Source organism: Myotis myotis, unplaced genomic scaffold, assembly GCF_014108235.1.
Source record: "Myotis myotis isolate mMyoMyo1 unplaced genomic scaffold, mMyoMyo1.p scaffold_m19_p_8, whole genome shotgun sequence".
In the NCBI taxonomy this organism is placed as follows: domain Eukaryota; kingdom Metazoa; phylum Chordata; class Mammalia; order Chiroptera; family Vespertilionidae; genus Myotis; species Myotis myotis.
Window position 1 is genome coordinate 54,895,155 of NW_023416390.1, and position 14,739 is coordinate 54,909,893.

Sequence of the window (14,739 nt, forward strand, 5' to 3'; positions counted from 1 at the left end):
GGCCGAGATATGCAAATTAACTGGCAGCAAAGATGGCGGCCGGCAGCCAGGCAGCTGATGCGAACAGGGAGGCTTGCTTGCTTCAGTGACGGAGAACTCCAACGTTCCCTGCCTGACTTGCCGGCCTCTCAGCTGCAACTCTCAGTAACTATGTTGCGAATAAAGAAGCTAAAAAAAACCCAGAAACCTGCTTTACTCAGCGGAGCTTCAGCTAGCCGGACCGCAACGTTGTATCAAATACAGACGGTAAACAAAGGCCAGAAACCTGTTTTCAGCAGCCGAGGCCTCAGAGCTAAAGCTGGCCCAGAATAAAAAAAGAAAAAAAGAAAAAAAGGAGCAGTTGGGAGCTTCAGTCCCAGCCTGAAAACAGCCTTCAGCCCCTCACCCAGACTGGCCAGGCACCCCAGTGGGGACCCCCACCCTGAAGGGTGTGTGACCAGCTGCAAACAGCCATCATCCCCTCACCCAGACTGGCCAGGCACCCCAGTGGGGACCCCCACCCTGATCCAGGACACCCTTCAGGGCAAACCAGCCAGCCCCACCCATGCACTGGGCCTCTATTCTATATAGTAAAAGGGTAATATGCCTCCCAGCACCGGGATCAGCGTGACAGGGGGCAGCGCCCAAACCCCCCAATCGACCCTACCCTGAGCGTGACTGAGGGTGGCATCGCAACCTCCCAATCTGCCCTGCTCTATGTATGACAGGGGAAGGCGCCCCAACTCCCCAATCGGCCCAGCTCTGAGCCTGACCAGGGGCTGCACCTAGGGAATGGGCCTGCCCTCTGCCACCCGGGAGCAGGCCTAAGCCAGCAGGTCGTTATCTCCTGAGGGGTCCCAGACTGCGAGAGGGCACAGGCTGGGCTGAGGGACCCCCCTCCCCCCGAGTGCACAAATTTTTGTGCACCAGGCCTCTAGTATATATATGAAAGCCTAAGCAACAGTTATGACGGAACAACTGGAACGACTGGAATGACTGGTCACTATGATGTGCACTGACCACCAGGGGGAAGATGTTCGATGCAGGAGCTGCCCCCAGCCTGCAGGCCCCTATTGTCAATGGGGCCGAGGGGCGGGACCAGGAGGTTGGCCGGCAGGCCCAATTGGCGATCAGGGCCAACCTTCCAGGTCCCTGCTCTGTTCCTCCCCCCAGCCAGCAGGCTGCGATCGGCCCACTGCCTGCCCACTGTGGTGGTTGTTGGCTCCTCCCCCCTGGCAGGAAGGCCCCAGGCTGAGGTGGGGAACTAGGGGTGGGTGGTGGTGGATGTGGGCAGTGAGGGAAGGAGGAGACGGAGAGGAGAGGAGGCAGGGAACCTGATCAGCCTTGATTGCCAGCTAGGCCTAGGGACCCCCCACCTGTGCATGAATTTTGTGCACCAGGCCTCTAGTATGATAATAGTAATATGTGCAAAAAAGTATTTGACAAAATCCAACACCTCTTAGTGATAAAATTTCTCAACAAACTAGGAATAAAATGAAACTTTCTCAGGTAGTTAAATAACACATAAAACCTACAGTAACATTATTCTTCAGAGTGAGGAACTTGAGCAAATATATGATCAGGATGAAGGTTGCCCCTTGGAAAAGAAATCGAAGCGTAAAGGAGTATGAGGGAAATTTCTGGATTGTCAATTACACAGTGTGATTATTTTAAACATCATTTAATTAACTGAAAATCTGTGATTTTATTATATGTAAGCCATCTTTCAATAAAAAAAAAGAGTAAGGGTGAGAAGAAAAGATATTCTCACTTTATTAGAAAAAACAAATACAGATCTCCATTATCCTGACAGTTTGACAAAAAGCTTAATTTATTTTTAAGTAATCTCTTTTTCTACAGAAAAAAATTGGGACAGATTATCTGATGGGTGCAGCATTCATAGGGTATTTGTTGATGTTGATATCAAATTATGACTTTAAAAATAGAAAATTCAAACAAACTAATTTGAGAATTTGGTCTCAATTTACATCAAGATATAGCTGTGATTTTTCAAAAAAAAAAGGTGGAGCATAAATATTCTGCATAGATATTCTGGAAATAACAGTCGATAGCATTATTTCATTAAAGTGTTATTTATTTTCAGCTTCTAAGATCTTACCCCTTTGACTTCTCTTGGAAAATCTATTAAGAAGGAGCTCCAAACTCAAATTGTTTCTACCCTTAGTAAGTGAAATGTTAAGAAAATTCTTGGTGTGCCACAGGGCAATCTGCACAACTGAGAGAGAAAAAAGTATGATTCCTAGTACCCATTGTGAATCTGCCTTTGACCTTGTTCTAATTTATATACTTTAACTTCAGGAGGTTCTTGTCTAAAATCCCTTTACTGATTCATGCATCATTTAATTCGGCAAACATTTTTTTTTTATCCAGCATCAAGCAAAAGTAATTATTTCTGAAACATATTCAATGACATTTCAATCAAATTCCTCTAACCTGGAAAATCCTGACAGCCATGTTTTAGAAAATTTGATGACTCTTTTAAAACTCTTTAGAAAAGAGTCTGCCAGATGCATTGCTGTGTTCACATATGTCCATGCGTGAGTAAATAAAGTAATTAAATGGTCCTTAGGTAGTTTGCTCAACCTTACAGAGAGACTTTGTTGGAAACCTTGGCAACTCCACTTAAGCTACTGATCTTGCTTCCCTATTTGCACCAAAGCATTTGGTTTCTAAAAATTATGCTTAGGAATTAATTCACCTTATGCCAACTGATGAGTGAGATTTATCTTAATTTAAATAAACCATAAATGTCCATTCATCAGTTACGATCCTTGTTTAGGCAGGCTGCCAAGAAACACCAAGTGTCTGGGCCAGAGTTTACTCAAATATAAGATGAACCCCATCCCTATGCTTATAGGCTATGAATCCTCCATTTGACTTTGGGCCAAATATTTAATGGCTGTAAAGTAAAAAGGTTGGTTATTTGGGATGTGAGTTTTAGTTTTACAATTCTGTAGACATATGATTGCTAGCAGAGGGAGGGAATATTGATACCACTAGCACGGAACCTGGCTCAAGACTCAGTGTGAGCACATGAAGTTGAAGCCAAAACTATGCCTTGGTGATGTATCAGAGTCTGACATCACACTATAAAAGTAATTAAGAAAATGATCCTTATCTTCAAGAAACTTACCACCTAGTTTGGGCCATAAAACAAACATAAAAGAACAACAACAAATGGAAATATATAATGAAATATGAGAATAAACATTACCTAAATTCTAAGGGCCAGAAGAGTGCACTCAGATTATAACTGACAACTAACAGTTGCAACTCACAATTCCATCATATCCCCACTGACTCTTCCTTTGCCTATAAGACTTTGGTATAATGTGGAACACAAATCCTCAGAAGCAAATAAAATTATGGTGCATAGAAAATATTGTAACCTGGTATTCAACGATGATTCAAACTTTAAGCTAGTGTTCTTCTAACAGGAAGAGTAATGGAAAACAAGGAAGGATTATATTCTATAACGCTGATATTTTCTTTTTCTCAATTTAAGTTTCATACATTAAAAATGGGGACTGACAAACACTGTTTTACTTTGTTGGTTCTGTTCTACAGCTGAGTGAAAGAGAAGCCATTAAAACATATCTGGCATAACATGTAATATTTATTACTTTGGGATTACATGACAGAAGTAGATGACAGCTTGCACAGAGATGCACAAATTCTAGTGAAGAAAGAATGCCCTAGTTCTCATTACTGGACTATTTATGGTCAGTAGAATGTTGTATCTGTTTTTACTAATGTAAAACAACATGAAATAATATCAAGCCACATCAAACATTTCTTGTTTTTAGTCACTTTAGAACACTCTGTTGTTTAATTGTCTTATATTTTGATACTTCTGATGTGAGCAATTATGTTTTTAGGTCCTTTGACCTCTTTATTAGAATGCCTGTGCAGAAATAAATGCTTCTTGCCACACTTTAAAACACATTTTATTTGACAATATTTTTAATTTGTTAAATTTTGAGTGCATTCTGATATACTTCATATAAAACTCCATCCATCAACAAAATCACTAATAGGAAGCAAGGAAGTCTAAAAGCAACTTTCTCATTTGTGCTTGGAGTAGAGTCTGCTTCTACAACAAATGTTTTCTGAATTATTAACTTCCTATTTAAGGTTGTTAAAGGTTGATCTGACTTACTAGGCTAGTGGTCAGAAGATGAGAGAAGGCAAATTGAAAATAAAAAAGATAAGGTAACAAAAAAGAAAACTCACAATATATCTTTTGGTTCTTTGGAAAAACAAGTTCAAACGCTGACTATATCATTTGTCTTTTTTTTTTCTTTTGTAAAATTTAGTGTACCACCCAAAGTCTAGCACTATTTTTTATCCTGCAGTGTACTTAAAATGCACTTAGCTCAGAAGGACCTCTAATACAACAGATCCTAAGCGCTTTCTTTTAAAATTCAGCCCAGGTTTTCTGAAATTGAAATGCACATGCAACTCATTTGTAGGATTGAACATACATCTTACAGTACATACTGGCATTAAATTGAAACCTGAACGATGAGAAGTCATTTGTGTGGGCAGGAAGCCAAATCGTTCCTGGAGTTCTCCATGCAGGCAATAATTTACATCGACAGGTAAAAAACATGTTATGTGCTTTTGGTACAATGATGCCGAAGAGCTTGGCAATGACTCATAACTCAGCTATCATTTAAAAATGCTCAAAAGCATGGGAAAATGAATGGAAACTTGTTCTTGTCTAAATCCAAAGGCAAAGGAGTCCTTGGGATCTGACAAAGTGAATCATGGAACAGGACTAAAGGTAGATGATAGATAGATAGATAGATAGATAGATAGATAGATAGATAGATAGATAGATAAAAATATAATATCGTTTTGAATTTTACCTCCCTTTTATTTCTATTATCATGAAGGTATCTGAAAGAAGAATTAATGGCATCTTTTTTTTTTCTGTTCACTTTCTCATTTATTTAAAACTAGAGGCTTGGTGCACAAAAATTTGTGCACTTAGGGGGTCCCTCAGCCCGGCCTGTGCTCTCTCGCAGTCTGGGACCCCTTGGGGGATGACCACCTGCTGGCTTACACCCACTTCCTGGGGGATTGGGCCTAAGCTGGCAATCAGACATCCCTCTGGCAGCCCGGGAGTCCTCAGGGGATGTCCACTTGCCAGCGGGGAGCAGGCCTAAGCTGCAGTCGAACATCCTTAGCTGAGGAGGCAGGAGAGGCTCCCACCACCACCACTGTGCTGGCAGCTGGCAGCCTGGCTTGTGGCTGAGCAGAGCTCCCCCTGTGGGAATGCACTGACCACCAGGGGGGCAGCTCCTGCATTGAGCGTCTGCCCCCTGGTAGTCAGTGTGTGTCATAGTGACCAGTCATTCCCAGTTGTTCTGCTGTTAGGGTCAATTTGCATATTACCCTTTTATTATATAGGATAAATGGCTTTTTACCCTTTGCATTTTTATCACTGTGATGGGCTCCATCACTTCCCATTACCTCCTTCCAATTTCCCATGGAATTGTCAATTATGAACTAAAACAATGGAAGCCATTTCCCTTAAAATTAGTAATATCTGTGTTTTTTTAAACCAGCAGGTTGGAGCAGGAAAGACAGATTAAATAAAGAACAAGCCCCAGCCTGTGTCCCTGCCTAGAACAATCCAAAGGCAACCCCCACACCATTATCATGGTAGAGTTATGATAAATACCCCTTTCCAGGGGCCAAACTGCTGGATTTTCCTGAAAACAGAAAAACAGAGAGCAACAGTTGATGTTCTTTTTCCTTGAACTTGTTCCACTCATATAATCTTTTTTTTTTTAAATAAAGAATTTCCACCCTTGCTCTAGTTAACCATCAGGAACTGAGCAGCAGCAGTCACTGAACACGCCTAGAACAGCCACATCGAACCGTGGCTTCCAGTCCGACAGCTGTTTCCCATCCAAGCACATTGCAAGGGCGCTGCCATGACTCCCAAGGAACTGCACACGTCAAACAGGCATCCTGCTGTGGCCTGGGCTCCAGTGTGCACTGCACAGTGGAGTCAGGCACATTCCATCTTGTTGACACAATATGCCTCAGCTGCTGGTGCAGAGAGCTGTTTCTCCCTGAAGCTGGGCTCAGAAATATCTGCGTTTCAGGGACAGGAGATCTCGTCATTATTTTCTTGGCCGTGCTCACATCAGCTCCCTTGTGACCGGAGGAAAGTTTAAATCTTGAATACTGACGAGTCTCCAGCAGTAACAATACAAGTTTCAACAGGTGGTACTGTTCAAATATTTGCGTAAAATGCTTCCTTTGTCGTTAAAAACCTAACCGGTGATCTCTCTGGAGTAAAAACGGTGTATTGTTTTAAAAATGCTGGCTTGGATCATTTCTTTAGCTGTGATAGAGTGCCTTTGTCTGGGGGGGAGTGGGGAGGGAGGGATGAGAAGGTCTTTGAATAAGTTTCGTAAACAGTGACTTGTGAATAAGTGAAAACATGAACAGCAGATGTTACTCAGTTTTCATCGCCGGCTGGGTCTAACTGTCCTCTACAAGGTGCCCGTGAATGAGGAAATTACAGAGAAAATTATTTTCATCATCTGAAGTACATAAAAGGCTCAGAACCATATTTCTGTTTCAGCACTTTTCTCAGATACCTAGGCTGTTATAAAGTAAGATATTACGCAGACTTACCCCCGTGCCTTTCAGATTGGTATTTTTTGCTAATTCACTTTGCTAGACCACTCTACCTAGTCTCCTAGCATCACTCTTTGGAGGGCAGAACCAACTAGCTTAATTTGAACCCTTTACATAATAAAACTCATCAATTGGGGCTGTAAAGGGAAAAGTGGATAGGAAGCAAATGCCTTCTTCGTATGTTGAGGTTTACCATAGCTATTGCTTACATCTGCCTCCTGCCTCATCTGACTGCAAAGAGCCACCAGGAGCCCCAAGCAGAAAGTGTACCACAGAGTGGGGCAGGTAAATATGCCGACTGCCTCCTCTCTGGCCCCTTTACATGCTCTCCATTGAGGGCTACACACACTAAAATGCCATTTTCTCTTCTATGTCAAGTCTCTTAAAATATATTGTCTAGGTACCTACGCGAAGGACTAGAGAAGAGTTGTGGAAGGCCAAGGGTGACATTTGGTTCATCTTTAATATACAATCAATAATCCAGGTGAAGAGATGTGAGTAGTAAGTAAGAGATAGGAGCAAACAATTTCAAAGGATATATAATGAAGTATAATTCAATGGTGTAATTAGGATCAGATAAACTATTTGTTGGGTCCCATGTAAAATAAAAATGAGGGACAACCTTGTTCAAAAACTAAGAATCAAAGATGGCGATAGCAGAGCACTGAATTAAGTCATTTGGCGGCATTCAACTGGTGAATGAACTGTTCTGGAAGGTCCAAGAATCCTTCACTCACTGGTCTGGCACCTTGGTGGGACGGCTGGAAAACTGGGCTCAGCTGGGACTGTGGCCAAAAGCACCTACCTACTCATGGCACCTCTAGCACTGAACTTCAGGGTCATTGGACTTCTACGTGGTGACTTGCGGCTTCAAGACTGAGGAAGCTGCATGGCCCTTCATTAGCAATGGAACCACTCAGAAGAATGGTAATGCGTTCTCAGTGAAGCACTGTTTGATGCAAGGTGCTGGTTTTTAAAGAGAAGAGTACTTTGCATTAACAAAATAACTTCTTCAAAAAGAATGCAGGTGCCAAAACAGCCAAGGACAGCAAGTGACAAATCTATGCTTTGGCCCAAACAACTCTTTCTGTGGATTTTCTGGACCCTGGGCACTCAAATACCAATAAGACACAGAGAACTCTTAGAGAACGCAGTGTACAGTAACACTAGACCCTCCCCCCCCCAACTATGTGATGAATGTATATGAGAGCTAATGGGAGGGAGCATTGTATGTATAATGATAAAGGATGCAACCACCTAGGTCCTTTTTACAACTTCCCCACTTACTTGCCGTGTGATTTGGGCAACATGTGTTACCTCTCTGTGTCTCATTTCCTCATATGTAAAGTAAACATAATAGCAATACCCATCTCATACAGTTTTGTGAGAATTAAATAACTTAATACTCCTTAAAACAGGACTTGGAACATAGCAAGTTCTTGATAACTGTGAAGTAGTATTGCTATTACTTTTATTACAGGCATAAAGTTAGGGGCACAATTCAACCTTCGTAGAGGGAGGAAAATAATCAAACTCAGGGAAAATCTTAAAGGTTGATTAGAAGTTTGCAAGTGGACAAGATGTTATTTAGGAACAGGGGTGGACACTACTATATCTGGAACTTTACAGACCTGATTTGCTCAAAAGGACTTCATAAGCGACATATAAACATGTTGATAAAATTTTATATGTTATGTAAAAAACAACTTCAAAGTCAAAATTAGAGAGAAAATACTTCATTATCTCTTAAGAGCTATGGCTGTTATAATATGTAATTAGTTGAGCCTTTTCTAAGGCTAGTCATCTTTATATTCACCTAGGCCTGGTGAACAAAATCAATGTGAACTTCATATTTATATTATTTTAGTCATTTTCCTATGACATGCCTCTTGCCAGTGTGAGCAGGAGTCACCTGCCTGCTTCTGCAGGCAAAATTCATCCTGCCGTGACTTTTTACTTTTAACCCAATAATCCTGAACACTGTGTTTCTGGACAATCATTCACTCTTGCTCAGGGAACAATCTCTACACTATTACTTACTGCACAGTCCTGATGGATGACATTTTTGACTGAGTCAGGCAAATCTGTATATTCAAAGGAATGGGCTCAGGAAGTCATTGGAGAAACCCTTTAAGGCCAGAAATTGGCTGACATTGTAAAGCCCTGTGCAACCCGGGAATTTATCATTAGCTAAAAGCGTTTATTTTGCCCAAACACACAGAATCAAGGAACATTTTTTTATTCCAAATGGGATTTGGGTTTAAAAAGATGAGTTTAAGAATTTACCTTTACTTGGTGGACAGCACACTTTAATACAACAAATTTCATGAAATAAAGGCTGATGGCGGTTTTATTTGTCTCTGCTTCAGCATTGAGCACTTTCCGGATTCCCAGCGGCCCTGTCCCACAGGGCTGCTGCTCTAGGACAATGCAGAACGTCTCCCAGACTCCGCGTCTGAAAGCATCTGTCTAGTGTAGAATAGAAGTTCTGTTTTTCCTTCTTGTGTCTCCTGTACTGATTTTAGCTCCTAGAAGTTTTCTTTTTCTTTTTAAAATTTTTTTTATTGTTGACAGTATTACAGATGTCTCCCATTAGAAGTTTTCTTAATAACTCACCACTTACATATTAGAAAATAAATCTATATAATAAAAAGTTATCATATATCTCTTTATTATATATTATATATCTCACGCCCTCACAAGATGGCTGCCTACAACCAGGCTGGCAGGGGGGTTAGTGAAGACGACCAAATGACTGAACAAGCAGGCTGTGTGAGGCGACCAGGCTGGCAAGGGGTTAGTGAAGGATCAGGCCTAAACCAGCAGTCAGACATCTCCCAAGGGGTCCCAGATTGGAGAGGATGCAGGCTGGGCTGAGGGGACCTAACCCCCCCCCCCCCCCGCCACATGCACGGATTTTGTGCACCGGACCTGTAGTTAGAAAATAATTTCTCCAATTTCCTTTAACATGTTTTCTGAAATACCAGCAATTTCATTCTTGCTAATAATCTGCCTTGGTAGCAGGTAAAGCTGAAATATAAAAAAATAAGTAAATAAAAATAAGCAAAACAGAAACAAACTCAGATACAGAGAACAAATTGACGGGAAGGTGTTGAGGGGATTGGTGGAAACTGTGAAAGAGATTAGGAGGTACAAACTGCCAGTTATAACAATAGTCACGGGTGCTGGAAGCCGGTCCATCCTTGCTGCTTGACACAGTCGCTGCAGGAAAGAAACATCTGCACAGCATATGTTTCAAGGGACCTGGCGTATATAGCATACTGTTCTTAATATGTTTGCTCCCCTTAGCGCTGTGTGTTTTAACCAAGGTCACCTCTCCAAGAAAGGTTGTTTCCCCAGGTAGGAATTTTTCCCTGAAGTCAGGGAGGGGATGCCTCTCCTAGAAAGGTTGTTTCCCCAGGTAGGAATTTTTCCCTGAAGTCAGGGAGGGGATGCCTCTCCTAGAAAGGTTGCTTCCCCAGGTAGGAATTTTTCCCTGAAGTCAGGGAGGGGATGAAACTCCTTAACTAAGTGCCAGGCGGGAAGTTAATCACTACAAACAGTCATGCTTAAGCTACATAATCTTTACTCCCTGGAATGGAGATAAGAAACGCCCTAACCTTTGTAATAGAAATTGACAGGATTAAAATCAACTGGGATAAATACGGATGTAACAAGACAATAAACAGCAGAACTTCACTGGAGATCCAGACCAGAACTTGGCTGGAGATCCTGGCTAGAGATCCTGGCTAGGCTGCTGATCAACTGAACGCTGTCTCCGTGTCCTTCCTTCTTCGCCGACTCCGTCCACACCTTTGGGGACCCCTGGACCCGCTGGGGTTGGACCCCGGCATCTGGCGCCCGAACAGGGTTCCCTTAGGTAAGTCCCCCCGTACTTGGGACGGATAGGACTGCACCGTAGGGTGCTGCATACCCCCCCCCCCCCCCCCATAGAGAATAAGTAGGGTAAGCGGGTAGTTAGTACAGAACTTAGATTGACAAGATGGGTCATACTGAGTCTAAAGAAAAAAGACTCTGTATTAATCTTTTAACGCATATGCTTACTAGCAGAATTGGAGTTGAGGTTTTTCCCAGTGAGACAGAAAGTTTTATAGAAGAAGTATGTCAATGGCTTCCAGAGGATGGAACTGTTAATTTAAAAACTTGGGTTGAAGTAGGAAAGCAATTAAAGAAACACCATGAATCTGAGAAGGTCCTGCCATGTTTCTTTTCCCTCTGGGATTCAATCTGTGACACCTTGGCAATCCCTACCTTATACAGCAGGAAAAACCACCACCCTTACAGAGGTTAAACAGAAGGTCGAGGAACCATATCAGGATTTCCTTTCTCGCCTCATGCAGGCAGTCAAGAGAGTAATCAATAACAAAGAGGCAGCCGATATCCTAATCAAACAACTGGCTTTTGAAAATGCTAATAATACCTGTCAGGCTTTATTAAGGCCAATTCGCAGAACAGGAACTATAAATGATTTTATAAAACAGTGTGCTGATGTAAGTCCAGCATTTATACAGGGTGTAGGTATAGCTGCAGCTCTCAAAGGGGAGACATACCCTCAATATGTACAGGCTATAGGACAAGCCAGCAATACTACAGGTAGTAAAAGAAATATGAACTGCTACTCTTGTGGCTTATCTGGGCACTTTAGCAGAGAATGCCCAAATAAAAATAATAATACTCAGGCCAGATGGCAAGCTCCTCGACAGCCTGGAAATACATTAGGGAATAATATTAATCCTCCAAAAACCGTTTGTCCCCGATGTCAGAAAGGATTCCATTGGGCAAAGGAATGTAGATCAAGATACCATAAAAATGGTCGGCCTTTAAACTCTACAAATAGCTCCCAAGGAGGTTATATCCCATCACCTCAATTGGGAAACTTGAGAAGGGGCCAGCCCCAGGCCCCTGCAATAATAGGGGCATCAACCCTCAACCCCTTTGCAAATTTCGATCAGTCAGTGACCTCTTCAGGGCAACCCCAGGCAGTGCAGGATTGGACCTCCACTCAACCACCCACGCAATACTAACCCCAGACTCGCCAGTAGCAGCCATTCCTACAGAGTGTCTGGGCCACTGCCTGAGGGAACCGTAGGTTTAATATTAGGACGGAGCTCCACCTCGTTACAGGGGATCTTAGTCATCCCAGGAGTTGTTGATGCAGACTACACAGGAGAAATACAGATTTTACTTTCCCCACCCACCACAACTATACAGATTCAGCCCAACCAGAGAATTGCCCAATTAATCCTGTTACCAATACATAAAATAGGGACAGCTGTTACCCAGGAAGCTAGAGGGGCCGGAGGCTTTGGATCTAGTGATGCAGCATTTTGGATACAAGAAATCCATGCTACTAGACCTACAAAAATTTTACAAATTCAGGGAAAACCAATTGAAGGTCTATTGGATACAGGAGCAGATGTTTCCTGCATAGCAGGGAAGGATTGGCCCTCTTCATGGCCCACGCACACCACCTCCACTTCCCTAGTAGGACTAGGCAAGGCATCTAATGTAAAAAAGAGTTCTCAGATTCTAAATTGGGCTGATGAAGATCAACATTCAGGAACGTTCTGTCCCTATGTAATTACGACTATCCCCTTTACATTATGGGGAAGAGATATCTTGTCTCAAATGGGAGTTGTGTTATATAGCCCCAGTGATAGAGTAACATCACAGATGCTAAACACGAGATTTAATCCAGGAAAGGGATTAGGAAAGGAAAGTAATACCTCACACTCCTCGACAGGATCTGTAATTGGGGCCATTGCCCTTAGGACTGCTGATCCCATAGTCTGGAAATCGTCACAACCGGTATGGGTTGAGCAATGGCCCTTAACATCTGAGAAAATATCAGCAGCCCGACAATTAATTGATCAGCAATTAGCAGAGGGACATATAGAGCCATCAAATAGTCCCTGGAACACACCCATATTTGTAATAAGAAAGAAATCAGGCAAGTGGAGACTTTTGCAAGATCTAAGAGCCATAAATGCCACCATGGAAGATATGGGCTCCTTACAACCTGGATTGCCCTCCCCTGTGGCAATTCCACAGGAGTATTGTGTTGTTGTTATTGACTTACAGGATTGTTTTTTCACTATACCTCTTCACCCAGCTGATTGTCAAAGATTCGCATTCAGCATACCATCAGAAAACTTTAAACAGCCTTATCAGAGATACCAATGGAAGGTTCTCCCACAAGGGATGAAAAATAGTCCTACATTATGTCAAAAGTTTGTAGATCAGGCATTGCAAGTTATTAGAAAGAAATTTTCAGATCTATATCTTATTCATTATATGGATGATATTTTACTAGCTCATAAAGATCGGGCTACTTTACAGGAAATTCTTACTCAGACCATCCTTGCTTTAGAAGAACATGGTCTAAAAATAGCCCCAGAAAAGATTCAGACTGAACCTTCTTTTTCATACTTAGGCAGAATATTACATACCTCTACTATCACCCATCAGCCTCTACAATTAAGAAAAGATCATTTAAACACATTGAATGATTATCAGAAACTATTAGGTGATATCAACTGGGTCAGGCCATATCTAAAAATAACCACTCTTGACTTAAAACCTCTATTTGACATTTTAAAGGGAGATTCTAACCCTAAGTCTCCCCGACAATTAACTGTAGGAGAAAAGGCTATAGCAAAAATAGAACAGGCCATCAATAAACAGCAACTACATTATCTAGATTATTCCAAATCTTGGGCCTTAATTATTCTAGCCACTAAATATACTCCTACAGGATGCTTGTGGCAGGAAGGACCATTAGAATGGATACATTTACCTGTCACTCCTAGGAAGATTGTACCACCCTATCCCTCCCTAGTGGCCACTCTCATTATCAAAGGTAGACGTCGCAGTATCGAACTCTTTGGAAGAGAAGTTACTGAGATAATAATACCTTATAAAAGAGAACAATTAGACACACTATTACAATTTGAAGAAGAGTGGCAAATAGCTATAGGTAACTTCCCAGGACAAATTTTACATCATTTGCCAAGATCACCTATATTGCAATTTCTCTCCCTACATCCGTTTATATTTCCTATCAAATGTTCAAAAGAACCATTATCACCTCCTGCCTCCTTAGTATTCACAGATGGTTCCTCTAATGGTAGGGCAGTAACAATCATTGACTCAATAACCCATGTTCAACAAACTCTAGAGACGTCAGTTCAGAGAACAGAGCTTTTGGCAGTCATTTATGCTTTTGAACAATTGCAACAGGTTCCCTTTAACTTGTACACTGACTCTCAATATATAGTTAAATTATTTCCTCATATTGAGACCGCCTCTCTCCCACAAGGAAGAACAGCCATTTTCTCTTTGTTAACTCAGCTACAAACTTGCATTCACAAACGAGAAAAGGCTTTCTATATTGGACATATTAGAGCTCATTCCTGCCTACCAGGACCCTTAAGCGAAGGAAATTATCAGGCGGATTTACTAACTCGCCCAGTAGTTTGTACAGCTCTAGAAGAAGCCCGGCGGTCTCATGCCATTCACCATCAAAATGCTTCTGCTCTCCGTCTATATTATCGCATATCTAGAGAAGCTGCTCGAAGTATTGTGCGTGACTGCGGCCATTGTCCTACTCATTTTCCTAGCCCTGCTACTGGAGTTAATCCAAGAGGACTTAGACCCTGTAACTTATGGCAGATGGATATTACTCATGTCCCATCTTTTGGCAAACTTTGCTATGTGCATGTTTGTATTGATACCTTTTCTCATGTTATCCTTGCTTCTGCACGTACAGGAGAAGCCTTTAAAGATGTAAGTCAACATCTATTCCAATGCTTTTCCTACCTAGGAATATCAAGGGCACTTAAAACTGACAATGGGCCTGCCTATACCTCTAGAGCTTTTAAAAACTTATGCTCTACATTCGGCATCGCACATACTACAGGAATACCCTACAATCCTCAAGGCCAAGCAATAGTAGAAAGGGCTCACCAAACTTTAAAAACACAAATTAAAAAATTACAAGAAAATGAGTTTAAATATTCCTCTCCTCATCATGTTCTACAACATGCTCAATTTGTAATT